General features: G+C 36.6%; 2 long non-coding RNA genes across 3 annotated transcripts in view; one reads left to right on the forward strand and one right to left on the reverse strand.

Annotated features, from left to right (window-relative positions):
- The window catches only part of LOC127019389 (uncharacterized), a 221,068-nt gene that overhangs the window by 45,831 nt on the left and 147,902 nt on the right, over positions 1–27,335 (forward strand). The window lies entirely within an intron of this gene.
- On the reverse strand, positions 1,820–26,201 carry LOC127019392 (uncharacterized). The gene is made up of 3 exons (XR_007766903.1): positions 26,136–26,201; positions 9,642–9,755; positions 1,820–1,904 (listed from the first exon to the last, which is right to left on the reverse strand). It is a non-coding gene; the product is annotated as an uncharacterized LOC127019392 (long non-coding RNA).

The following is a 27,335-nucleotide window of genomic DNA, read 5'->3' on the forward strand; positions in this document are numbered from 1 at the left end:
TATGATTATTTGGAAGTGTCATGAGTAAAATATCAAAATTCTGGGTCTTGGGGTACAAGTATTGAGAAAACCTGTCTTTCCTTTATTTCCTCCTCTTATATTTGTTGCTAATTTCTTCTTTCATTGCCCTGCCAATGTACTAATACCTCATTTTTGTTAGTTTGTCTTTCTGCTTGATAGTGCAACAGAAATCTTGCAAACAGAAATGAAATTTGTTTTTTTCAGTTCCTACTGTACATTTTTTTTTCCTTGCTATCTCAAAGGAATCATTACTTATGAAATCCTTTGGCTTAGTGTGACTGCACTTTCTCACTATGGCTAGTCACAGTGATTGAAACAACCTATTGTGTACTCACTATTGAAAAAAACAGTAGTTCAAATAACGAGAGGCCTCTGACTTCTTGTGCTGAACTTTCCAAATTCAGTGTTTTGCAAACAGACTTGAATGTGTCTCTGTGCACATAGCTCATGGTTTATCATGTACTATTTACACATGTGCAGCCTACAAGTGTGAATTTGGGGTAAACTTTTGTTTCTTTAATTTCTATTATGTCTTTCCATGCAAGATAAACATGACAGGAAATGCCTTTACTGTAAATGTAGAATTTACATATGTCAGTTGCTGAAAATAGTGTTGAAGGGGACTATCTACTTTCAAAATTCTTACAATTTTGCTTGTGACTTTTGAAAAATAATGATTTCTTTCTTAGCACCCTTGTCACACAAGCTTGGCCTAGCAGGCTAGGAATTCTTTCCCCTCATTCCTGAAACCCATAGAAAACTAGAATTTACTTAGAGCTTCATCACCTATGCTGGAATGTTCTTCAAGTTAGTGGAAGTGTTTGTGAGAATAGTAAGAGTTAGGAAGAGCTTAGGGGTATTGTAACAGCTGCTCACAAACCAAATTGTTAATACCTGTGAGGGGTCACAGACTTTGAAAGAAAAGCCCGGTGTTTTAATATTATAGCCATAATCTTCAGGTCTTTAAGTTGCAACATGTTCTAGTAGGAAATTTAGGGGAAATGCTAGAAAAATTTGCAGCGTATTTGCATCACCTTCCCCCACTTACTTGGCCTTAATGTTCTTCGTAATACTCAGAGGGATTTGACCAGATGATTTTTAAGAACAGAAGAAACTTTGAAATTAAAAATATTTAATAGAATATTTCAGAAATGGTCATATATTTGTCCATATTAAGTTATTAACAGATCTGAAACTATCAGCTTGAATAGCACAGAAACAGTATTCTGATTTCTTTATCAGCATAACTTTTGCCCTCAAGATTAGAAAATATGTACTTCATGGAGATGGACTGGTACTGATCTCTTAACTGTAGTATATGACTGATACTGCTTCAAAGACTCTGAATGGAAGAAGGATCTATGGTCTTTAATGTTGCATCTCCTCCTTTTCTGTACTCTGAAAACTATTGTAATAGCATAATCAGCAGAAAAATTAATCAGTTGCTGAAAGAAGTGGAAAAATAAATATGAAGAAACCAAAAAGCTCAAGGATTAACTAACAATTTACTTAAGAGCATTTGGAGATGCTAGGATAGTGTGCATGTACTTCACACAGAATAGACAGATAGTATTTGAGTAGTATTTAGTGCGTACAGTCCTGTGGGAATCTGTGAAGCCAAATGAGCAGTAATGTAATATTTAGTGAGCCACAGTCCTGTGATTTACCTGCACAGAAGAGAAAAATGTGTAAAGGTGTGCATGTGCATGGGTGTTGGAAAAACCTAGAGAGGGCATGACAGCTGTTATGGTAAGAACTTAATCTCATCTGGTTTCATTTACCTGATATGGATCAAGGTTGCAAGTGGTCACTTCCCTGTCATACAATGGAGTTCAGCCGAAGAGAAATGAGTAATTTTTCTTGCACTTGTTGCCACAAAGCCTCTGTGAGGAATAACACGAAACCAAAGCACAACTTGAGAGAAGTAATAGCTAGTATTTTCCCAAACTGTTTTTTAAATAAGAACAGAACAGGAGTTACTGAAAAAACTCTTTTTAGTGGTAGGTTTGGTAAAATAAGTCTTAGGTATAACACTATTGTTCTACTTAAGAAATAATTTCTGAAATGGCAGGGAACTATTCTTCATGCTCAACTGGATTTTAAATATAGAGTGAATGTGCACAATTTCTCCATGTCATACAAGTATATTATGCACTTAGATAACTTTTTCCTAATAAATGCCTTGTGTACAAGTAATTCCTTCAGTAACAAAAATGGTTGGTACTCTTCTGCTAAAAGCCCTGAGTATATTCTGTAACAATTAAAACCCTGAGGAGAGTACAGTTCACTTCCTGAGGTAGCGATGCAGTCCCAGCTGCACTCACGAGAGCAGAATTCCAGATGTTCCTGTTTTGTTGTATGGAGTGGTGCTGTAACTGTTGGACTGCAAGGATATGATTTGGTTATCTGATAATGTTGTAGCTGTTGAAATACTTTCACTGTGGCTGTAGTGGTGCATATATACAGTATGAAGGAAACTATATTATGGATTGCAGTCTTTAAATGCATTCATATTGCTGAAGTGAGTGCAAGAAGCGCTTAGATTAGAGGATATAATAATGGCATCTGGAATCCCACGTAAGGGGGGAATTAGCTAGTATCTAAAGCAGCATATAAAGTAACATAACCAATGATTTGAACCTGCCGTTCATAGAATCATTTACGTTGGAAAAGACCTTTAAGACCAAGTCCAACCATTAATGTAGCACTGCCAAGTCCACCACTAAACCATGTCCCTAAGCACCACATCTACACCTCTTTTAAATACCTCCAGGGATGGTGACTCCACCACTTCCCTGGGCAGCCTGTTCCAATGCTTGACAACTCTTTTCGTGAAGAAATTTTTCCTAGTATCCAATCTAGACTTCCCTGGCACAACTTGAGGCCGTTTCGTCTTGTTCTGTCGCTTGTTACTTGGGAGAAGAGACCGACACCCAACTTGCTACAACCTCCTTTCAGGTAGTTGTAGAGAGTGATAAGGTCTCCCCTGAGCCTCCTTTTCTGCAGGCTAAACAACCCCAGTTCCCTCAGCTGCTCCTCATCAGACTTGTGCTCTAGACCCTTCACCTTCATCATGCTACTTTCTTGCTCTAGTCATGATTACAGTGCATATATAGAGGGGAAGAAGGAAAACCCATCTATGGAAGTGTTTCTAGATGTTCAGCTCTGGTGTTTCTCCCGCTGTTTCATGGGGCTGTTTTTATGAGACACTAAAAGCTTAATAAAGCTTGGATTCAGTAAAAACAAAGAATGTGAGAACAACTTTAGTTGTGGTTGTTCCCATCTTTTTGGTATTATTTCAAAATATGTTCTACTGTGGTTGAATGTGCATGTGTTCATGTTTCTTGAACATGTTCATGACTGGGTTGGGGGCTGATCCTGGATTCCTTCCACACCTAATTATTCCATTAAATGCTGTGGATAATCTGGTTGTGGATTATCTTGTTTTAAATCGTCACTACAGATCATTTAAATGATTTTTAAGTGTCCTAGTGAGCAGTTGATCAAGGGCAGAAAGCTTCTTAGGTACTAGCTATAACTGCCACTTGTGGCAGAAGAGGAACATGGATTTCTTTTCTGTTCCTAAACTCTGTGTGGCCACTTCTATTTCCTAATCTGCTTAGCCTGAAAATGGCTGCTTTTTTTACAAGATGTAGCAAAACAGGGCCCTGATTTCAGGTGATGATGCGGATGTATTCTTGTAATAGAAATCTGTAATCAAGATCATAGTAACTGTCAACAGTATACATCTCTGCCTTCAGGGTAAGAAAAATGGAGATGATTCCTGGGTTCCTAGAATCCTACTTTGTTGGAGAAAGACTGGAGGAACTAACATAGGTTTAGGAGTATGGAGAAAAGGATCTTCTCTCCCTTCTGGGCATGTAGAGTTGAACATTCACTTTGCTTTGTGGTCTAGGTTTATTACTAAATGCTCAAGCAAGCCTGGAGGCATTTTCTAAATGAGGCTGCAACTGTATAGCTTTTAAACTCAATTAGCCCTCTCTTCTGTTTTCTGCATACTGCATCAATTATAATGGAGTTTACTTGGCTATGTGAGAAAGGGAAGGTGTGGGGGTCCCCGTAACCAGCCCTCTTCTTTCCCCTTAGTGCGGTAGAACGGCTGCATCTTATGTGGCCCTTTGCCAGCAGCAGGTATCTCTCCAGAATCTTAAAATGTAAATTGTACTTAAAGTGGGGATGCTGGAAAAAAAAAATCATTCAACAGCAAAGAAATAAGTGAGTTAGCTTCCGCTACCTGACGTGATACTCCTTCAGAGTAGAAAGAATACCAAACTGGGCTATGCTTTGTGTAATATCAACATGATAGTTTGGCCCAGTGTGTTTCTTCCACACAGCGATCTTCTGAAGCTTGTGGTCTTCTGTAAAATGCAAACTTGAGAAAGCAATCCTATCACAACTATTACTAATACCAAAAAAAGTGTCTTAAGAAAATTGCTATTCACAGGAATAAAACCAGATTAAAGTGTATTTAACAAAGCAATAGAACTGATATATTACCATTTAAAAAAAGTAACAAAAACGAAGACAAAACACCTAATAATTGCCTTAAGGAAAACCCCTTTGTTAGGGTTCAAGCACAAGAAAATACTTGGCCTGTTTTGAACAGCAATGTTTTTATAACATGCTTTTGTTGGATCACAACCTTTTCTCTCTTCTCTGTTTGATCTAAAAGTCCAACTGTGTAAATTCAACAAATTAATATAATGTTAAGCTTGTAACATGATTAAAGGTATTACTAAACTTTGTAGAAAGAATGGTTTTTTTCTCATGCTGTTACGAGTTTTTCCCTGCAATTGCAGATGTATACAAAACTGTACCTACATCTGGTTGAAAATTAAATCTATTTTTTTCCCCTGTGGGGAAAATGCAAGATGTTTTGAAGAAATATATTTTTCAATGGACGTTGTTCTGGGAAGACCTCTCCTCATGAGGAGAAGAAAGAAGACCCCTTGCTGCCCCAGAATGGTTGATAGCCTGGTGGTTTTGGTGTGCCTCTGGAATGTCAGAGCTCTGTTGTTGTTGGAGAAGGGCCTGGAAACCTGCATTTCTGATACTCTGTGTGAAAGTCTTAATGATCAGACTACTATCTAGCTGGAAAGTGATGATGCTGCCTAGTTTTTCTCCTTCTCTTTCTTTTGTTATGACCTTTCCCCAAAAGAAAATTAAAATAATTTAGACATACCTCTCTAGTCTAACACAGAATAAAAAATTTCAAAATCTTTTTTAATTTCTCTGAGAAAAAGATATTCTTTTCTAGTCAGTCTTAACAGTAATGCATAGATCCATTGTTCATGTTGTCTAGTAAAGAAAAAACTATAATGATGATATAGAGTTTGCCCTTAGCAATGAAGTGAAACAATTGTACATGTGTGGAGAGAAAGGTGCTGTAGCTGTGGCTGAAGAGCTCTGTTTGGAGCGATGGTAAATTCTTGCATTTATTCCACTGAGTCTTGCAAAGAAGCATCTTGTTGTCTGTGCACTTGTATATGTACTTAATATTTTGCTTTACTTACGCATAGTGAAAACTAGAACTAATTCAAGGAAATAAGAGGAGGTAGCATTGGGATATATTTAATCTCTTTGAAATATTTCAGTCTGTCTTTAAAAACTCAGTGCTGTAACTTTCTCTTGAAAGGCTGCTGTGACACTCAGATGTTTGTTGGCTGGACTTGAAAGTATGCTTTGGATACTGTTTAGAAAACTCTAGTGCCCCGTAAGTGCAATACACAATAAAAGGAAGTAATGCTCAAGATCTATTGTGCGTGGATTGCTGCAAACTGTGTTTTCTCTTAATGCTTTCAGCTTGCTGACCTGAAGAAAGGTTGTTTCTACATTTTATTCCAGTTATCTATGTGAAATTCTTTATTTCAGGTCCTTTTTAGTTTTGCTTTGACCTGTTTTTACAGTTTTTAGTGCTGCCTGTTTAACATGTGTGCAGTGAACAGCTGCACTACTGAGTTCCTGCAGATGTTGTGAGTATGATTTTTATAACTGCCTCTATGATCTTCAGTCATGGAAGCCTTGATTTAGGAAAAAGAAATCATATTCAGTCATGGAGGTCTTCAAGTCCTGACCTAGACCTAAAAAAAACCCAGTATGGTATTTTCTGGCATTCTCTGTACTGAGCTGTTTGGGATGGCTTTCTTCTGTGGCTCCTAAACACATCAGATAAAGTTTGGAGCCATCCAGTAATTGCATGTTCCAAGGTCCTTTTCATATCTACAGCAATTCTGTTAATGTTACCTCTTTTAAAGCTCTTTATTAGTAAATATCATCAGATAAAAGGCTACATACTCTGGATTTCTCCTCTGTAAAAGTCCATTAAATAAACAGAGTATTACCAGCTGACTGACTTCTCGGCTTAGGTTACTGAGGGTTTTAGTGGGCTGTTAATAACTACAGGTATGGCTTTTTTGACTTCCTCATTTGGGGGGGGGAATTTTGCTCATCCGATCACCTCTGTTTTCCTGATTCCTTCATGTATGAACTTGCCCTAAACGAGAGCCATCTCTAACTATGTTTTCTTTTGTGAGTTCAAAATACCTATTAATCTGAAAATAATTTTAGAAAGTGTATTCCACTGTTGAAATAGTGGCCATGACACTACTATTTTGTATCTGGACTTTCGTATAAGAATTTCATATATTTAAAATCCATAATTGAGTTTCTTTTCAAGATAAATTTCAGGAAGACAAACCTTAAACAGACCTGTGTCTGTTTAAGTGTGCTTATCTGGGAACTAAGTCAGACATTAGGACTGTATCATAGTGTGTGTGTATGTGTGTGTCTGGAGTGGCAGGTTAAACTGTAGTGGCAATCTTTCACATGGGTGTGCTACACAGTTGTTTGCAGGACTTGATATCTTACTTTGTATAGATTTCAGCTAGGTTTGATGTTGTCCTTGCTCTAGAAAAGTAAAGTGTTTTCTGTGGTGTGTCCTAGACCTCTTTCTTGTTTCTCCCATCTCTACCATCAAAACTATGTATCACAGGTATATAAGCAGGACTTACTTTCTTTTTTTATGGCGGTTGCTAAATAATGCTGCCAGGTTTGTCGAGTCAGAAATGTAATCAACGCTCTACATAGCGTTTTTTAGAGACTGAGATTGAAAAGGAAATAAATAACAAAATCAGCACTGCTGGTCAAGAGTCGCAATGAGGTGTTTTCCAGGGGAAAGAATAGTAACAGTAAAGCCAGGACTCGTTGGTCCTATTCTCTGTGCTGGTGCACAGCATTGTCTTTTTGTCCATTCCTTATGCCCCACCGAAAAACCTTGGCTGCAGGACTCCCCAGTTTTGGGGGAATTAGAAATATAAAGATTTAATCTTCACTCTTTAAAAGTAATTTTCTAGCTCTTTTTCCTTGCTAAGATAGAATGGAAACCATAAACTAATGGTAAATGTCAACTAACCGCTAGACTTGAAAGAACCAGCAGCTGGCTTCTGCTTATGAAGCAGAGAAACTGTGTGGGAAGAGATGTAAAGAACCTCCTCAAATACCCACTCTAACAGAGGGGCGGGGGGGAGACTACTGAATACGGGTTTTAACCTTTAGAATTCTTTTGCTGTTCTCTCCTATCCTTAGACTTGTATGAAAATGCAAAATGGCAATTGATTTGTTTCAGACAAAGGCCCCATGCCACCTAAAATTAATTTCTGATAAGAAATAGGACACTTAATTTGCCTGTATCAATTTTGTGTCTGTTGAAGATTTATAGTATGAATCTCAAACATTTTTTTAAATGTATTTAATGAATAATTGTTTGCAAAGAGCTTGAGTGTGCCTCAAATAAGATGCAATGTTTCAATGCAGCAATGTTATTAACAACATTCTTAGAGCAGTACTGAAATGGCAGTACTTAAAATGCATCTACCACAAATTTGAAATGATGGGTTAGTTTTGTGTACAAGTAAACATAGGGGAAATAGATCGGGTGATACTCATTCATGATATACAAACTGAGATCAAAAATAGTCCACAGGTTTATACTAATATAAATTGAGACAAATTCTAGGTTGGCAACGCTGACCTAAAAGCTGTCTAAGCAAGGCAACTAATGTTTCTCCTGCTTCTAACAGGAAGTCCGTACCTGCTGTCGAGGAAAGACAAAAGGTTGTTTTGGGATGTTTTTGTTGTTTAAGTAACTTTTTTTGCAATAATTTATAGATCCTTCATCACTTTCTGATATGGAAAACAATGTACAGCCTTATTAGTTCATGGCACAATGATTTTTAAGTTATTTTAAAAAGATTCAGGGTAAACAGACTAGAAACTGAAGAAAGAAAAGCTTTTTCTGAAAATAGTCAATTACAAGACACTTAACCAATATATCTGAAAAATGTGGTAGCAATCTGTCTGGTTTTTAATTGGAGAACTTTCTGTATCTAGATGCTGATTTTACTGGGCAGATGAAACTGCTCTCAAGGAATGGTAAATATTGTTCAGTATGGGAAGATTGTTTTTATGTGTTTGACGAACAAATCTCATATGCAAAAAAAATTAATAGAACTGCAACTCTGTTATTTCACCTGCTCTTCTTTTAAAAGTGTCCTTTCTTGTTTGCTGACAACTCCCACTATGGACCACTTGTCCGTAGTCCCGGGAATTACTATTAACTCCCCAAGATGGGGGTGGGAAATTAGAACTGGTGAGCAAGGGCTGGAAGGGTACCAGCTGGAGGATATTTGTGACAGATAAGAATAACAGGAAGAGAGAGAAAAAGAAATAGTCAGCACTTTTGGCTTTTTAAAAGTGGGGTGCAGATGACTTGCTGTTATGTTTTTGCAATGTCTTGTTTCCAGACTGCTGGCTTAGCCACATCTTTAATTTGTGCAGTCTGTAACAGCTGCTTCTGCTGCTACCACAGAAAGAGAAATTATAGTTTCCAAGCCTTCATTTCATCCCTCTTACCTATAATCCTCAAGTTCCAGTCTGTCTGACCACTTGACTAAGCTTTTTTAATTAGCAGATCTTTTGGGGGGCCCTTAAATATGTTTTGCATATACAGAAGCACTAAACAGCCTTGGAAACTCTTGACGAGATGAAAAACATCCTGCTGGGAATATAAAATGACACATAGTGCCTAGAATAACAATTGCCATAATTGAGATTTTCATGTGCTATATTAGAAGGAATCATTTACCTGGGGTCCTGTTCTTATGAAAAGAAAAGAAAAAATGTTTAGCCATTTAAAAAACTTGTCTGTTTAATTCAGTCTCTACACAGTTTTGTTGATTCCTCTGAAGGAGGCTTATGAGCTTGGCACAAAATACACAAAAAGCCTGAGATGAAAACTAGCATTCAAATATTTCTGTGCAATCTGTGGTTTGGAGGTACTTACTTGATTTGCCCAAATGAGGCAGGTGGAGTTTCATAATGATCTTTTCCTTGTACCTGAGACCACTGTGCTGCCTGATCATTTGGCTGAGGTGGCACATTGTTAATGAAGTGCTAATAAACAACATAATTTGGGAAGGTACACTCTTCTGTAGAAGATAATAGCTCTCACTGCTGCAAGTATCTTAATGTAATCAAAGAAAACAGCTTGTTTTAATCATTTACTAATTGTATGGCACAACCAACTAATCTCTGGGATGTACCTTGGAGACCTGATAACATGTTTCATCGACTTCTGGGGAACCGACACAGATGATGTTGGTCAAATTGCCCTCAGTTCACTCCATTTGCTGGTCTGCAGCTCTGTGGTGATTTGTCTAGAAGACAAAGAAATAAAGGATTTTGTGTAATAGTTTAGGATATGCTCAATAGATCAGCTGATTGGTCTTGACATTACCCAAGGAAAAGTCGCTAGCATCATTATAAAAGGTCTGAGTGTTTTTGTACTACTTGTACTAATTCTTTTCTTTGGATTTTCAGGTAAAATATGTTGTACTTCAAGTTAGCTCTGAGTGAAATAAGATTATCCAGAATATTAAACTGAGACACAATACTGTGAATAAGCCTTAAATTTTCAATAATTTAAACATCATAAATACATAGGTCTGTGGTATTTTGTTTCATGCTGTTCTAGTTTGCTGTTCTTGTGAGATTATTCAGACATATAGAACAATAAAAATTTGCCAGAAAATGAGCTCTAGACTTATTTTTCGTGCTGCAGATAAGTGTTGATAAGATCCTTCTCTGTAAACTCAAATATTAAACCTGTATGCATCAGTCTCTTTCCATAGTGTAGCTTTGAATTAATTTTCTGTCTTAAAGAAAAATAATCCCACTTAAATACTCAAATACAGGTCTAGGTAATAGCCTGATCTTTGTTGGTACCATGCACCAATCCTGATGAAAGTTGCAAAAATCCTGCAGTCTTTCAATAGCTCTGAAAATTGTTCCAATCTTAGCCTGCAATGTTCAAAGGCACCTGAAGAAGTACATAAACGACTATGCCCTGTCCCTGAAGTGCAGTGGGTTTTTGGGATTCCCAAAGCCTTCTAAATTCTTGGCATTCAGGTTTGAAAATGCTAGGGCTCAAGTAACAAATATTTGAGTTGTTTGTTAAAGCCACTTTATTAAATTTGACTTATCTAAATAAGTCTAGTATCAAGTAAGTATGGTATATTAAATCTAAAAAGAAATCTTCTCAAATCTATACTTTTCAATGGTCTAATGATTACTTTTTGAAGAGCTTGTGGTTTGCAAAATACTGTAATTATACAGCATATGCTTAAAAAGACTGGTCTGTAGTATTAACATTCATGCAGTTTCATGGAAGACATTTTGAGAATTTTGGTTCCATCTTGTTTAGCTACACCCTCTCCATTATGATTTGTGGAGGAACATGCAAGTTTGAATTCTTCGAATAGCTTTGAAAAATCTCACATTTGTTGTTTGTCTATTTTATAGGACATGAAAAAACCCCCACCACCCCTCAGGGAATTAAAGCACAGTGCTTTAATTACATAATGCCCATTAATGCTAATAAATTTTATGCTAAAGACCTATGCTGTACCAGTGCCAACTAAAACATAAGTCTCCTTCCTTTTCAAACACTGTGCCACATATTGCCTGGACATGCGGTCATTAAAATGAACTCGGTTGCAATGACAGACATTAGACAAAGATGGAAGATTTCATTTTTACTTTCAACAGCTTTTATAGGTTGAAATAATTCTAGGATTTGTTCTCCAGGTAATCTTTAAAAGCATTCAAGTAGGAATACTGTTATCTGAGTGAGGGAACAGGCCACTATATATGTGAAATCAAGTGATAATATTTTTCAACTGCTGCAGTGTTTCTATAATCTGATAGACTTTTCCCTCCAAAGATCCCTTTGTCTGAAGAATGAGTTTACCAGCTGTAAGAGAAAGCATGTTTGTAACTATTCATAAATCTTGTTTCTTAGTTCACTCTCTGTTCTGTATCTCTCACCTAGTCAATAACTGCAGCCCTTTTGTTTGTTTGTTTGTTTTTTAAAAAGTATAGCTCTGCTATTAGTAGTCCTTCCAGAGTTTGACCGCAGAACTAAGTCTCCTTCTCTTGCAGTATTTCTGGAAATCAGGGAATCGCATCGTTCTTGATCTATGTGTTAAGGTGCAGCAGTTCTTCTGCTTTCTGTGGGTGGAGTACAGGAGGAGATTAGGATCCACTTTATGAGAATTTGAAGGGGAAAAAAATGTATCAGTAAGAGGATCAAACTAGTAGATGCAGACTTTTTTCACATCTTTGTAGTGAGCCAACATTTAGGATCCCTTTGTACTAACGAAACAAAAACATGATGGTGGTTTGGTGTGATTGAGAATGGAGACCAAATGGGAATAGCTGTGCATGAGGAGGATGGCATTTTATCAGAGCAGATGAGAAGATTTGTGGCAGCAGGAACATGAGATGAGGAGGGGCTGAGTTGATGGTTGGATGGTAAAATGCATAAACAGAACAAAAAGCATTTAGATACTGTCTGGCTATGAAGACTTAGAAAATGCCTAGACTTAGCAAGTGGGAAGATAGTGGGATCAGCCAAAGGGATGTGAAGAAATTTAATGAAAAATAAATGTAAACTTGTACCTAAATATGCAGTGTTCAAGGTTTGTTCTTATTGTTCCCTGTCCTTCACCTCAGATGGAATAAGGTTGTTTCTCAGCACAATCTTTGTTTTTTCATATATTGTTCTTGACTATCCCAATCCCTGTATAATGATCTGTGGTCATCTCCTGAAGTGGTTTTATTAGTTAGTCAAAGGATTACCAGCACTTAGTTTCTTAAATCTATCTTCAGAGCAGTCTTTAGGAGCAGGCAGAAGGGAAAAGTGAGGGCTGTGAGGCAGCACGTGGGTTCAGAGTGAGAACTGTGCCACATCCTCATGGCCTGGGTCTGGGTGGGCAGGGAAGATGCCACAGCATGTGGCTGGGCTGAAGGGAGGGGGAATGTGAGGGTGAGGATAGGGTAGAGAGCTGGCCTTGCTGCCTGTGGTGCTCTCTGCAGGGCAGGGGGCCCCTGGGAGTCCTCTTGTAGAGAACCCCTGGGAGTCTTCTTGTAGAGAGCTCTTGGCAGTCGTATTTTATCCTCAATTGCTAAACCTGTCAATTCAGGGCATTAATCCCATTTTTAGTATTTTCATTACGTAATGTTTTCTATGTTCTGTTTATACTGCGTTAGTCTTTCTGCTGAAAGACTGGAAGACTTCAGCTGAATTTGGGTGGCTCTGCCACCAGATATGTAGAAGCAACCTCACATAAAAGAAAAAAGGGCTATTATAAACAGAGTTTGTAAGAACCTTACATGTTGATGAGCAGTAATTATCAGAGCTGGGAGCATTTTGATAAACCTTACTGATGACTAAGCATCCATTTTACACCTCTACTTCCCAAATTCCCAGTCTGGTGGGATCTCATTTTTAACAGTAGCTACTTTTGCCACTGTGTCCTAATGGATTGGAATCACACTTAAAATAATGGATAGTTTTTAATCTTGTATGCTGTTGTAAATATCCTTTTTATTTTTAAATTAATGAGAAACTTGAATCATCCCAAATATTCCCACCATCGGTTGCACTTTTTCCCAACTTTCTGACTAGTTTCAAAGAGAAATCATGTTCTTGCTTTTTCTTCTGCTCTGCTTGCCTGTGTTCACCTCACTGCTGATCTCCCTGCTCACAGGCAGACCTGTTCCAGCTCAGTGATGAGTGCCAGTCATGATAGCGTAACAAGCCAAAAGTAGTAAACTTGCTATGAAAAGCTTGCAAACTTGGAAGTGCTTAGGTGCCAGGGTTTTAAACTCATTGCAACTTTATTAACGACACCCTGGGGGAAGAATCTTTTAATAGTAAACACATTCAAACAGATTTGAGCTAAAAAAGCTGGATTTACTTTGTTTTGGTTGCATGTGTACTACAGCATTATCAGGAGATGATTAAGAGCAACAGCAGTGAACTCTTAGCTTGGATCATGTTGAACTGAAGGTTCTCCATGACTGAAAATGTTTTTCCAGCTTTATGGGAGCTTTTCCCCTCCCACCCCCCGTAGCAGTTTGCAGCTTAAGAGCAGCCATGTGTTAAACAGCATTTGTTGAGCTTACTGAATAATCAAATATTATTTCACTTTTTTTCTTGAAACATTCATACCTGCTCTGCTTTTGAAATGACGCATGTGCCAGCATGCTGTTCTTCCTGGTAGTTTCTATATGAAATCTGTTTTCCCTGAGAAAATGGAATCTTTGTGTCTTTGTCTCCTTGCTATCTTTCAGGCATGTTTTGGCAGGAGCTCTGACTGTCGAGGCACTGGAGAGGAGGGGCCTTGCACTCATTTGTCAGCTTTTCTTGCATCTGTAATTTTTGTCCACTCAGCAGTACTGGAGGGGCTTAAAAAAGGGGGGAGAGCTCATAGCTGTTGAAAGTCAAACTCTTGAAATAATTGCTGGACTGTAACAGTTTGGGAAAGGTGTGTGTGGGGGGAGAAACTACAAATGTTATGGCTAAAACCAGCTTTAGGTTTAAGGTTTTAGCAACTCTACATTTCACGTAATTGCATGCCTTTTCCCCATATATCTCTACAGGCAATGGTACTGTGTTTATAGACTTGTTTATTGCGTGTTGATAAACTGGCTTTTTTAATGGTGATGAAAATTATTTCACTGGTGTTCAAGACTTGGTTGTTTCTAACCAACAGCTTAATTTAAAACATTTCAAGTCTTGTCTGACTTTTGTCCTAATCCTCTGCTGCAATCTTCCTTCACAGGCTGTGTGCTTTCATCTCCTTGTGTAATGTAATCAAACAGAAATTAGTTAATTTTTTTTATTAGAAGACAGATCCCTTCATACTAAAGACAGCATTTTTCCTCTTCAGCTTTTTATGGAATATTAACGTTGATCTCTCCTCCTCGTTTCAGTAGGCTATTTAAGCTCAGGGCTCATACTGTGAGCTGTTAATTAATCAGTGTGACAGATGAAGAAAGTATCCAACTATGAAAGAAAACCTTACTTCAGTGACTAACAATAAGGATGTGAGCCCAAGTGATTTAAAGGATTTTTTTTTTGGTGAATGTGTGATAAGGTGTCTTAAGCTATTCGAGGTAACGATGGTTTTTTCAGTCAGTTTGTGTCTCTGCACAAACATTAAAGGGCTTATCAATATTTTGTCTTGAAAAGTCTAGACAGGAGTTAAAAGAGCCTCTCCTACAGTTTGAAGAGATTCTGTTTCCCATAATTAATAACAGGAAACAAGTAAATAAGGCTTTACTGACAAATGAAACTGCAACAGTAACATGTACCCAGAAACATTAGCTCCTAGCTGAGAAATATAGCTGAGGTCTGTTGGTTTTAGTGTACAGGAAAAGATTGCTGTGGAAGCACATTAGAGCTTTGCTCAAGTCTAATTCAGTTATGTGATAGCAGACTAAAAGTCCAAAAGTAATGATAATGCATTTAATTATTAAGAGTGATTCCTGACCTTTGTTTACGTCTGTGTTATTGTCCAAGAAGTCTTCCCCTGTCATTATTTGAAACTCTTTGAACTCAAAAGGAGATTTTCATGTTTATTTAAAAGCTACCAGAAGGCATTTCAGACATTTCCTGGAACAAACTGTATATATGTATTTTAGGAAGATAAGAAATGAAAGGAAACTTGAGGAAAAGCTTTTAATTTTCTTCCTTTTTGAAGATTGTATTTTCCCTTCAAAGATACCTTTTCAGAAAGTAGTTGGAAACCCTTCCCTCCCCCTCCCCAATTCCTCTTGTTAAAATCAGTTAAACAACAAAAGGGGAGTTAGATCCTCATCTCTTCTGTACCAGTGTAAAATTAGAGCAGTGCTATTTATCTCACTGAGCTGTTAAGGTCATTTCAGTAACTCCACATTGCAATGACAAAAATTCAGTCTTGCCCTTGCCTGCCATACTTATGACTTTCTTCGATTTTTGGGTTACATTGGGGGGGGAGGTTGAAGGGGGAGGAAAAGGAGGAGGTTTCTGTGTGTGTGGTTGGGGGGGCGGTTGTTTTCCTAGGGAGCAGCAATGACTGAATGCAATATTCAGAAGCACTGGAAAGCACATTTAACTCCATGTTTGTGCTGGACCTTAAGTCTGAGCGTGTTGAATTATGGGTTCATCGTCTGGCATGTTGACTATATGATACAACTGTGTAATATAGACTGTATGTCATCTTAGTGCTGACCTTGAAAAGAGAAGAAAAGCGAATTTGTTTCGCTGTTTCTTAGATACACTAGACAGTAAATTCCTACTTTAGCTATTTAATTTACAGTTAACTACTAGAATTATTTTTTTCCCTGTAGAAAGCCCAACAGCTCATCTACTGAAAATGACAAGATAGGCCAAAATAAGCCTGTTTGTAGAGCTAATGTTTTTCCTTTTCTGTACATCTTAGAAGATTAACAGCCGTTGCTGTACAGGAGCGTGGTGATGAATACTAAATAGTCTGTCCATAAGGCATTTTGGAAGGAATTCAGTAAATTCAAAGAAGATATCCCAACATTGTATCCCATAAATTTGTTTATTTTTTCCACTGACTGTAGCTAATACTATGGAAGCAACAGACTATATCCGAAGAGAAGACACAGTATTTACAATACCTTGTCAGGTTAGAATGTTTACTGGCTGATATGTTTTTATTGTTGACTGATTAAATGAGAGATGTGAGCACATATACCTAACTTTAAGCATAGGCTTTTTCCATTCAACTCAATGAGATTATATATTTCCATAGTTCATAAGTGGACTTCTGTTATTTTCTAAATGTATTTCCCTCCCCTGCTAAGTACTGAGTTCTGTCACCTTGAACCATACATGCCAGTATCCAGCTAGACTTACAGCTTTTAAATGAGACAGCTTATGGAATATGGTGCTACTTGACACAAGCGCTTGGGTTCTTACTACAAATAAATATCTCAGATGTTGCTTGAAATGACTATTGTAACAGGAAAAAGTAAAAAAGACAACTGTTGAAGGTGCGCTTTCAGGGTAACTATAAGGTGTTATGTCAAGTTTTTTCCCTAACTCAGAACTATAACTAGTCAATTCCTGAGGGAATTTTATTGTGGATAAGGTGTTTTCTTTACCGCAAAAAAAGTTACATTACACAGCAAAGCTTTGAATAAAACTGTGTCAATTTTTCATTTATTTGGGACCTTTGAAAATCACGTGTTTATATGCTGTATGTAATAGATCTAGGGCTAGAAATTTCTCTAATTAAAAAGAAAAGAATATACAAACCTTTTTAATAAATAATTTGAGTATCTTCAATTGCACATCCCAGAGGGAATTTTCATATCAAGCCTAATCTTTGTATTCAGCTTTTAATGTGCGTTTTGCATAACTAAGGAGGAAACTTTCATGTTTAGGGTGCTTCTTTTAGAAAGAAAGGTGATCCATCAGTGGACAGTTTAAATTCTTTGAATTGTCAGATTATACGTTACTGGTGTTGTGTGCACTGGTACATGTAGATTGATTAAATACATATTTCAGAGAGACTAACAAGTATAGTAAATAGTAGAATAGTGTAAAATAAGGTTCCTGATACAGACCCAGGTTAATCTAAAAGATGCTAATACAAAAACCTACAGTCCTAACAGGACTGGGTATTGGTAGCAGAATTTTGTTATCTTAAACCTTATAGGTACGTAGTTTCCAAGTGAAGCTCTCTTCATAACTAGTAGTTTGCAGGATATTACCTAGATTTCCTGTTTATTTTATGTGGTATTGGAAGTATGATCTTGTGCCTTTTTCCAAAAGGATGAAGGCTGGTTTTTTTATAGGGTATTATCCAAAGCCTACTCTGTAAAAGGCGCAAGGTTCAAAGTAGCTGTAGGTACCCTGATTATACCACACCTTTTAACACAATATTTCTTTGTCCTCTAGGATTTTTAATTACTTTGAGCATATTTTTCTTTGTGTGTGTTTGATTGGACCTGATGCATTCCTTCTCCACCTTTTTTAAATATTTTTGATTGTCTAATTTACTGAAGGGTAACGAGAATTTTATTTCTGATTCAGTGGTAGGCTCCTTACAAGAAACTGAACTTGAATAAAGTGAAGAAAAATGCATTTGCGTTCAACTTCAAATGTTAAAGTTTTTAATTACTTTCCGGACTATTATTTAAGTATTCTAAGGGTTTATTTTTATAGTGCTTCACATTAGGATGGGAACTCTTTTGCAAATTCCTTTAATTCACAGAAGCTGGGAAGCTCTGCTTATTTCTTTTAAGCAATAAAGCAATAACCTAATTTTAGCACACATTTTAAAGAAGGTATTCCCATTCATCCTCCTGGTAAATTAAATAATGATTATATAGGTGACAATACTGTAAATTATGGTAAATGCGTGAAAGCAGATGCATGCAGATGGATTATGACTTAAAGAATTTGCCTGAAATGATACTTTTACCATGGCTAATATTGGCCAGCTCTTGGAAAAGTTCACCCTACTGTGTGCAGGAGCTCTCCAGGCTGCCACTAAGCAGTGCAAAAGAAAAAACATTCCAAGTTACTAGCAGGTGATTAAAAACTATGGATTGCCAATAGGATATGTGAGTTCAGGCTTTTAATCTTCAAAGGTGTTCACTTTAGAGATTCATTTAAAAAAAAATACTTCAAACTTTTGGTTACTTGTTGTAAAATATGGAAGAGAAGGTGCCTGCTACCATTAAAGGCTTTTTTAAAATTATTATTTTCTGTAAAGTGGCAACACTTATTGCTACATTTATTTCAGCAGAAAGAGCTGAAGAGTAGCTATAGAGTGGAGAAGGCTCCTGGCTCTCTGAAGTCTTTCTCTGTTATACATCCTAGAAGGGGTTGAGAAGGAGGGGCAATGCCCTGGGAGTCCTCACTGTGCTTTCTTGACCATGACAGTCAGTAGTAGTGTCAAAAACCAGAAAGAAACACCAATACTCCAAATACTGATTCTGGAAGGAAAGACTTTTGCTTTACATACAACAATAATTCAAAAACAAACGTAAGATTTCTTGTGATACACATTTCAACCATCAGAGACTTAAACTGACAGGCACCACTGTCAATCAGAGGAGGAAGTAATAACATGTAGTAAGGAGTTGCATCTTTTTCTGGCAGCAGAGGAGTAAGGGAATACCTGCTGCTATTATTATTTCTTGATGTCCTAGTTTAAGCTCAGACTCACCAAATCAATGTGTATGATGTTCTTCCTCCTTTAAACACAACTACCTGTATTTTTTTGAAAAGCCGGGAGATGGGAATATGTGATGATGAAACAGGATTTTTGTTTGCATAAATGTTCTCATAAAGGTTTTTATAACTACCTTGGGCTGCTTCTTTCCAGAAGCATTGTTTCTCCCAGGTAACCTAAATATAATGTGACCAGTTAAATAAGTGGATTTTTTTTTTTATAGTAAAGCGTCTAGGGAGAGAGAATAAAGGTCAAGGATACTTTCCTCTTCCACTGCTTTTTTTCCTGAATGGGGATAATTTTCCATTCTCACAAACAGCAAGTTCTATCCTCTTTTGTTAGTAGCCAGCACTACTTCTTTTTCTCTTTTTTTGAAAGTTCTCATTTTTATTAGCTTGTATATTTGACATAGGCGTAGTAGAATCCTTCATTTATGATACAGGAAGGAAGTTTTGTTAAATAACAAAACCACAGACTTTTATACTTTTTTGCCAACCTCTGTACAATACTTTTTTCCTTGAGTAAAGTTAGTATAGGAAGTGGGACTGATATGGCAAACTTGTTTCATAAGTACATAAATCATACTATTCAACAAGAAATTTTTAGTAAATTTTCTTCACAGTAGGTCGAATGATATTTTAGTGCATGCAGTGAGCCTTGCTTTTGAGTAGTATGGTATATAATACCTTCGTTTTAATAATTAAATTAACATATGTAGACATTACCATGTAAATGTTCCACGCCTTCAAGTTAGGACATGAAATACTTTTCAGTGTTTCTTCTCCATCTTGTTTCACTTCCAGAATTTAAATCTGCTCTTCACCTGCAATAAGGTCATAGCTGGGAGGGGAACCAAAACCTATGGGGGCATATATTGTACAGTGAGTTTTGGCTGGTTGAAAAAATTTGGCCTTTGGTTCTGTTCCTCTGTCACAAGTCACTCTGATAATGGTGGCAGAACAGCGCATGCCCTGGCAAATGATACTGCCACTGCAGATACTATAGCCTGCTGTAGTGACATTGGCTCATTCAAGAGGTTTTAACAGTTAATTCTTTTAACTAGGTAAGTTTTATGTAATTCTGTATCAGCAAAAACATTGTACCTCATGACACTGAGTTCTGACATTGCAGAAGAGTGCTATGACTCTTTGCATTTTGCACGCTTCTGGACAAAATTTCTCTCTGCAAACACAAGTAGTACTTAGTGAACTGGGACCTGCTCGGTGTTCCATTTGTTACTTTATTTGATTGACTGTTAATAGCGTTTTTACTCTTAAATGTGTAATTATATATCTTTTTAGTGATTATTTCTTTAAAAATATTATACTGATCCTTCTCCCTTAAAATGCATAGAGAACTTTCTACAAAAATCCATGTCATAAAAAAAAAATCAACAACCTAAACTACCAGAATGATTTGAAGTATATAAAAAGTAGAGCGTATTCAAGTTTTACTGGGTGTTTTTTCTTTTTTTTTTTATCTGGAGATGCCTAACCTTGATGAGACTCCCATCAAATCAAATTTGAGCACAGAAGAAATTGTAGTCAATCTCCACCTTTTATTCCTAAGCACAGTGCCATATGCTTGGCTTGCACTTGATAGAGGAAAATATATATTTTGTAAATATTTGCATAGTTCTCTCTTAATCATAGAAGCCTTTCTAATTTAATGGGTTTTTGTCTTTTTAAAGAAATAACTATATCTTTTGTTGGACAATATTCTTTTTTTATGATACTCTAATAAACAACAAGCATTTTTCTATCTTGAGGCAACTTTCTGGTGCTAAAAACCAAAGAAAGCAAATCCAGTACATGCTTCGCAGTGAGAAATTTCTTTTAAGGGATTTGTCTTAAATATTAAGATAGCTCAAAATACATACAGGTTTTGTACTTACTAGGATTTTTTTCTTCATTCCACACCTCAAACAGACCAATCTTTACAGATCCTCTCAAGCATTCCCCATTTTTTTTTTTGAAGTGTATACCTAGCCCTCTTAAAAGATTTAAAATGGAATGTGAAGGCTGTGGTAATAGCTAGTCTATTCTTCTGAATTCCTGTGAAACCTGGGGGTTTTCTCTGAGAAGTCCCCTGTGATGCCTGACATCCCAACAGCACAGTTCCATAACTCGGACAAATGGCAACCTGCCATATTTTTGATAATTGTTGAAGATGTTTTTCAACAAGAGTAACATCTCTTAAGCTTTGTTAGCTATAATACTATGATGAAAGTTTCAAAGACCTGCGAAAAGGTTATTGAGTGCCCTTTGTCAGCTATGCATTTGCTTAGCTCTGGTCATAAGCAGAGGCTGAGAAGATCTTTATCTTGTCTGGTTTGTTCAAGGTATCATCTATTTTGTGACGGCAGAATCTTCTGGCAGCAAAAGAATTATTTTAAATACAGAGCTGACTCTCTCATTCCTTTTCCTCTTCCTCCTAAAATTACAATAATCAAAGTCCAAATAGTCGTCCTTCCCCTCCACTGAATAAATTTGCATACCTCTTAACAGTTGCAGTTCTTTTTTTAAAATACCTAAAAAGTGGATTTGGATCTGGGATGTGATAGTTTTATTATTAAAATTAACTACTTTATCTGGAAGACTGGTTAGGGCATTTTTGTTTTATTAAATGGTTTTACTGAATATTTAATTTGAAAAGTTTGCATAAGTAGTTGCACTTGTCCAAAATGGACTAAAAGATTTTTACTAGAAATTATGTAGTAGGTACTGTTGTACATAGGATTTCTTGCAAAAGTTCCCCACAAATTGTGCATTTAGTTCTATCTGGGGTTGTTAATTATGCCAGGCAACTTTGACGTACTTCTGGCCCGTTACATTAAACACTAAATAACTTAGTGGGAGGCCACATTGTTATGCTTGTGTGAGGGTGAGATAAAGTAACATGACTCGATATGTTGAATACATGTGACTACTGAATGCTAGATTGCTAATTTATTTGAAGTCCTTCACATATAGAAATGAATCACTGTATACCATTCATTGCTATTTTTTTAAACGGGCAAACTGATAAATATTTCATGACCACAGGTAAGCAGAAAACTCACTTTTTCCAGCCCACAAAAGTTTGAGTTCAAAACTAGTTCTGTTCTACATTAAATTTCAGTGAAATTTAGGAAGAATGAAGAGATCTGTCTAAAATAGTTGATTTGCTGCTGAATGGGAAACAGCTATTTTGGAGTCAATGTGTCTGTTTTTGACTATAAATTCCCTTTTAATCCTTAGAAATGTTTTCCAAGGGAGTTTTCTTTAAAAATGGTACAACCCCACATGAAGTTTAACTTCATGAATCACCATCTTCCAGCTCGACAGAAAAGCTGCTATTGAAAGACTGCACTACTTGTGAATTAGGAGTCAAACATGAAGTGAAATCTTCTTACATTTTTGGTGAGAAGTGGCACTTGATCCTAGAGGCAAACATTCACTTCAACCTACATGACACTTCACATTACTAACAAGTGCACTGGCGAAGCTATAAGATGAAATGCCACTTTCTGTTAAAAGTAGGACACACTTTTTCCGTTTCTGAAAGTTCTATCACTTCATATAGTTGCTTTTGCAAATGAAAAATGGCAACGGTCCTGTACAGAAGTGGTCTGTGAATTACAGAAAAGCAGCTTATGCTGAGTAGTGTGGCACAAGAAGATGCCAAGCATTTCATGAGGAAAGAATGCAGCACAGTCATGCAGAGATTACAGGGCCCACAAAATTCAGTTATGCTAAGTGTCTCATCCTTAACTAGAGGAGGATGAATAAAATATAATTATGGTTATATTTTTATTTTAGCAGGCTCAACAAATACGGTGACCTTGTAGATGGTCAAGATACTTAGAGTACCTGGACAGAAAATACAGATAGAGAGAGAACGTATGGGGTTTTTTAGTTTTGTTAACTTCATATGTTTTCATCAGTATCGTGATCTAGATTACTACTGCCAGGTTTTGAGGGTGATAAACAACTGTATGTATGATATACCATACAGAATTGGCTAGATTTCTTTGCTACTGTATAGCAGTGTCCAAAGTAGTCTCAATTTGCTTTGTTTTATATTAGAATGAATAAAGGGAAATAATCTTAATATACCTTCCCACAGCCTGCCAATCAGGGAATAAGCAAAGAGGAGTTTCTCATATTACATCATTCTGAATCTGGAACAGGAGCCCAGATGAACCTGGATCTCCTGCTGGCTTCAGCAGTAACTTGCTCTTTCCTTCCCCAAGAAGGGGAAAATGAAGCTTTATAAAAATGTTTCAATCAATACTGACAGGTTTTTTTAATTAGATATCTCAATGAAATTCTGGTGTCTATGTTGGAATTGTGCTACATATATGGCTAAAAGCAACTAAAAGGCTCATCCATAGAGGTAATGGAATGAATGAAGATAATTTTGTTCTTTGTTCTACAGTTCGATAAATTGCCTTGTTATAACATAGTTATTTAAATAGCTTTGACACAATTTTATTTTCAAGAGTTTGAATCAGTGGAAGAAAAACAATGTAAGACTTAAGAAATAAGATGCAGTGAGGAATGTAAGTCTAGCTCACAAAATCTTTCACTTATAATAAAGACTGGAGTTGTAATTAGCTTTTTTGGAGTGCTTTTCACTCCAGCTGCACTAGACAATACTCTGACTTGTAGTTAATACATACAGACATATCTACTCATTTTCCTTTGCATTGCAGCATGTGTACTTCCCTAATTGGCAGCTTGCCATTTATATGTGGAAAACAAGATTGTATTAGCAAGAGGGAGAGACTGAGATTTCAAATGTCTGCAGTGCACAAATATCTTAGTTACATTAATAAAGGGAGAAGACATTTAAGTTTGAATTTAGTTATTTGGATCATAATGCACTTAGAGCCTCCATAAGGCTAGCCATGAGTTACAAATAATCAAAGTCCCAAGTTAGAACTCAGACTGCCCTTGCAAGACTTCATATTAGGACCACCTGTTAGTTTCAGTTAATGGTGGTAGCTCTGTGTAGATATCTAGCAAGATTAGATACATTCAATAATGCCACTTATGCTGAAACTTAAATCAAACTGCTGAGATACTCCTTCCCCTCTAATGCAGAATAGAATTGTGAAAGCATTCTATTTTTTATGAAGTTAAACATCATAGGTAGGTGCAAGATGATTGAATACAATGTTCTAGAAAATAAATACTCCTTTCTCCATTCAAGAGCTAAAAAATTACCATTAATATCCCACACTTTCTTGCAAATCAGACAACTGATGTAGTAATGAGTTCTATCAGACACTGTATTACTGCTTTTTTTAAATGGGTATATTGCTAATCTTCTTGAGGATCATTTAGCACCAAGTTTATTGTGTCTACCTAGGCCAGCATTGTCTAACTTGCAGTAAAGCATTTGAATGAATTCTATCTCCTTTGGAAACTTGCTATGTCTTCAGTTTCTCTTGCTATATCTTAAGTGAAACTGATCATGAGTAGAACCAACTGTGACTTCTCAGACAAGATCTAAAGTTAAACATTTCCACTATAAAAAGTCAAGTTGTGCAAAGTGCTTGTATGGAACCAAGAAGATTTAACGAACTGCCTAAATCCTAGAAGACAGGATTTTTTTTTAGTTCTTTTTAAGCAAGGATCTTGCATGCTTTTCATGTCTTAAGGCCACAGAAATCTAAAATCTTCTAAAAGGGCTTTCAGGCAGACTCAGTTTAGGACTTCAGTTTCTTGAAGTCCGTTTTTTCAGTGTCCCTGTTTCTGTTTAGTGTATGACAAGTGCTTGTAGTAATTCAGGTGTTACAGATGATGGAGGGAGGTACCTAACATTTTCTATGTTAATTACAGACAGAAAAGTATTGTGTATTTTGGAGACTTGGTGCCAACTTAAGGAACTGAATGAATAGGTTTTGAGTACTCAAAAGCAATGCTTTTCTAGACAGAGTACTTGAATTCAACAAACAGACTCTGAAGACTTTCTGACACAGGCTGTCTGCTATAGCTTGCATAAATCTCTGCTGAATGAGTACTCAACCAGAATTACTTGAAAAGAGTTGATAGAAGTATTGCCAAATGAAAGGAACAATTCTCTTTTAGTTCTGTAAAATCTAGGTGGTCATCAATGAGCATAGTCACTAATATATTAATGATTTAATCACTACAGATTATAGGAACAGTGGGACACTATTAAACACAGCAAATTTTGATTATCTCTATTCTAATCTTGCATTTTATAGTTTTTATGAATTAGGGAGTTCAGTAGATTCCCTGCTGTAATCAGCTAGAGGTGACACTGCTGAATCCTTATAATCCACTAGTTTAACAGTCTATATCATCTCCATAGGTTTAAATAAAATCTCCAACTGATACAGCTAACCTTCAACCCAGCTTTGCTGTGGATTTATCCAGTTCCTCCCACAAGGAACTCACTTGCTTCCATAAAGTAAACTGGAGCACATTTCTTCCTCCTTTGTCCCTTCTGTTTCCAAATACGGTTGTCCTGATCCTCTAGATAGGTTTTGTCAACTGAAACAACACAGTGGGTAAACAAATTTTCCAGACAATGCAAAGTGATCTTTTAAGCATTGTCAGTAGCCTCTTAAATACTTTTGATTTAGGTGTTGGTGTGAAAATCCTGATGTCATGTGATCCACTTTGCTTTTCTTGCCCACTTTTATCTAACTTACTTCACCCTGTGAGCTGGCTGGTAATTATGGTGACACTAAAGAAAGGATACATTTCAACAGAGTTCAGAAAAACTTGGATGGTGTAATTTAATCTCCTTTATCGGTCTCCACAGAATTCTCTTTGTCTTTTCTCATCAGCCAAATCTACAATGTCTTGTTACACAGCTCTGATTCTGGCTTCACAGTTTTGAGGATAAACTAGTCCCTCTTCCTGGTCCAGTTCCAGGGATTTCTGATGAGAAATCAAATCTTTTAGAATCTTAAGTCCAAAAATGTGAGTTGAGATTCAGCAATCTGATTTAAAAATTACATGATCACACATGTTGTGTAAATTTTAAAGCATGTTTGCCCTGCTTCATTCCACTAAAAAGATGTTTCTCTCCCAAATCTCTGTATTTACTTCCCCATCTTCTTGCCGTAGAAGGTAAAATCCATTCACTTTCCCAAGTGCTAAAATGAAGCAATCTAATTTTATTAGGTGGCTTAAAGGACAGCTAGCAAATACTTAAATACCTGCTTACATTTGAAGTTTCTATGATTCTCTTTCAGTCTGAAATCAGTTTTATTAACTTTTCATAACAAGCCACTTATTGAATATTTGCTCCTACTAGGGATCCTCTAATAAATACAGAAAATACCTGTTAAGATCTGTGTTACAGGACAATGGGTCAATCATCCTTATGAAGAAATAAATGTAAAAAGTGTTTGAATAAGAAATGTTATTAAATGAAATTTGAATTTTTATTCAAGAGGATAGACAGAAATGAGACATTCTTTCAGTGTCACTGAGACAGATTAGTGCTGGTCTGTTGAAGAAAATGCTTACTCACCATTTGTTTTGAAGAGAGACTTTGTAGATTTTGTTAATCTCAGTGAAAGGTAGAGTTACCAGCTCTGGAAGGCAAAGGTGCCCAACTTCCATTTGCCTCATAGAAAACTTCTGCATTTGTTTTTAAGCAATCTGGAAGTAATTTGAGGATGAAAATAATGAGTATTCTTGTGAAAAAGTCTGTCTTAATGTTGCTTTTCACTGCCATGTTTAGGAAATGTGTTCTTGATTTATCAAGATAGGTATTATGATAGGTAAGAATGGGAATGGCACTGTATGAGGGAGACATTGTCTGCTTGTCATTCTTAGAGCGGGATAAAATGGGACTTTTCTGAGGCTATGGGAAATAAGTTTTCAGTACATGAAATGTTTTGACTTTTAACTAAAAGGTTGAGTTCTACAGTGCCACCATCTCTTAAAGATTAAATCCACATGGCACTGTATGGAATACAATATCCATTGTTCATACTTCTTGAATGACTTGGAATCATGTGTTAACATGATGAAACCAGATGGGATGTTCAAACACTAAACTCCATTCAGTGCTAGCCAGATGTCTTTCCTGGAGGATGGGGGAGGGATCCTCCAAATAGTAATTTCAGAAAAGATATTAACTGTCAAATCTTGAGCTATTGATTCAAGCGATAAATACGTTCTATTGATTATTCAGTAATTGCTTATCTGCTTTTAGGTAAGCTTGATCTGATCTCATCTTAGTTCCTGGCTTCAGATGTGGATGTATCATCTGATCCAAAATGTTCGGTTTTTTTTTCCCCCCAACTTAAACGAGTAAGTAAAAGTAAAATTAACTTGACAAGTACACTAGGAGATACAGAGTTTGCTTTTGTGGCTCAATTAGCATCTTACAAAGTAAAAAAAAAAAAAAAGGAAAAAGAGGACAGTAGAGAACAAAGTAGGTAAGTCAGAAGCAAGTTGCAGAATGTAGCACTGAATTAAAAAAAAAAGTTTGCCAAATGGTTAGCAGTCACTCAGGTTGTATCTCTAAAGCAGATTAACAAATGTTTCTATAATGAGCCAGCTATATACATAGCTATGTTTGCAGAAAATGCACGGCTATCTTCTTGTGTCTTAAAAAACAAATGAAAACAAAACCTCCTCAGTTATGCTACCTTTGACCCTTACACAAATTCCACTACAGTGGGCTTGCAGCAGTGTGGAGAGACTCTAAATACATTTAGAC

This window comes from Gymnogyps californianus, chromosome 8, assembly GCF_018139145.2.
Source record: "Gymnogyps californianus isolate 813 chromosome 8, ASM1813914v2, whole genome shotgun sequence".
Lineage (NCBI taxonomy): Eukaryota > Metazoa > Chordata > Aves > Accipitriformes > Cathartidae > Gymnogyps > Gymnogyps californianus.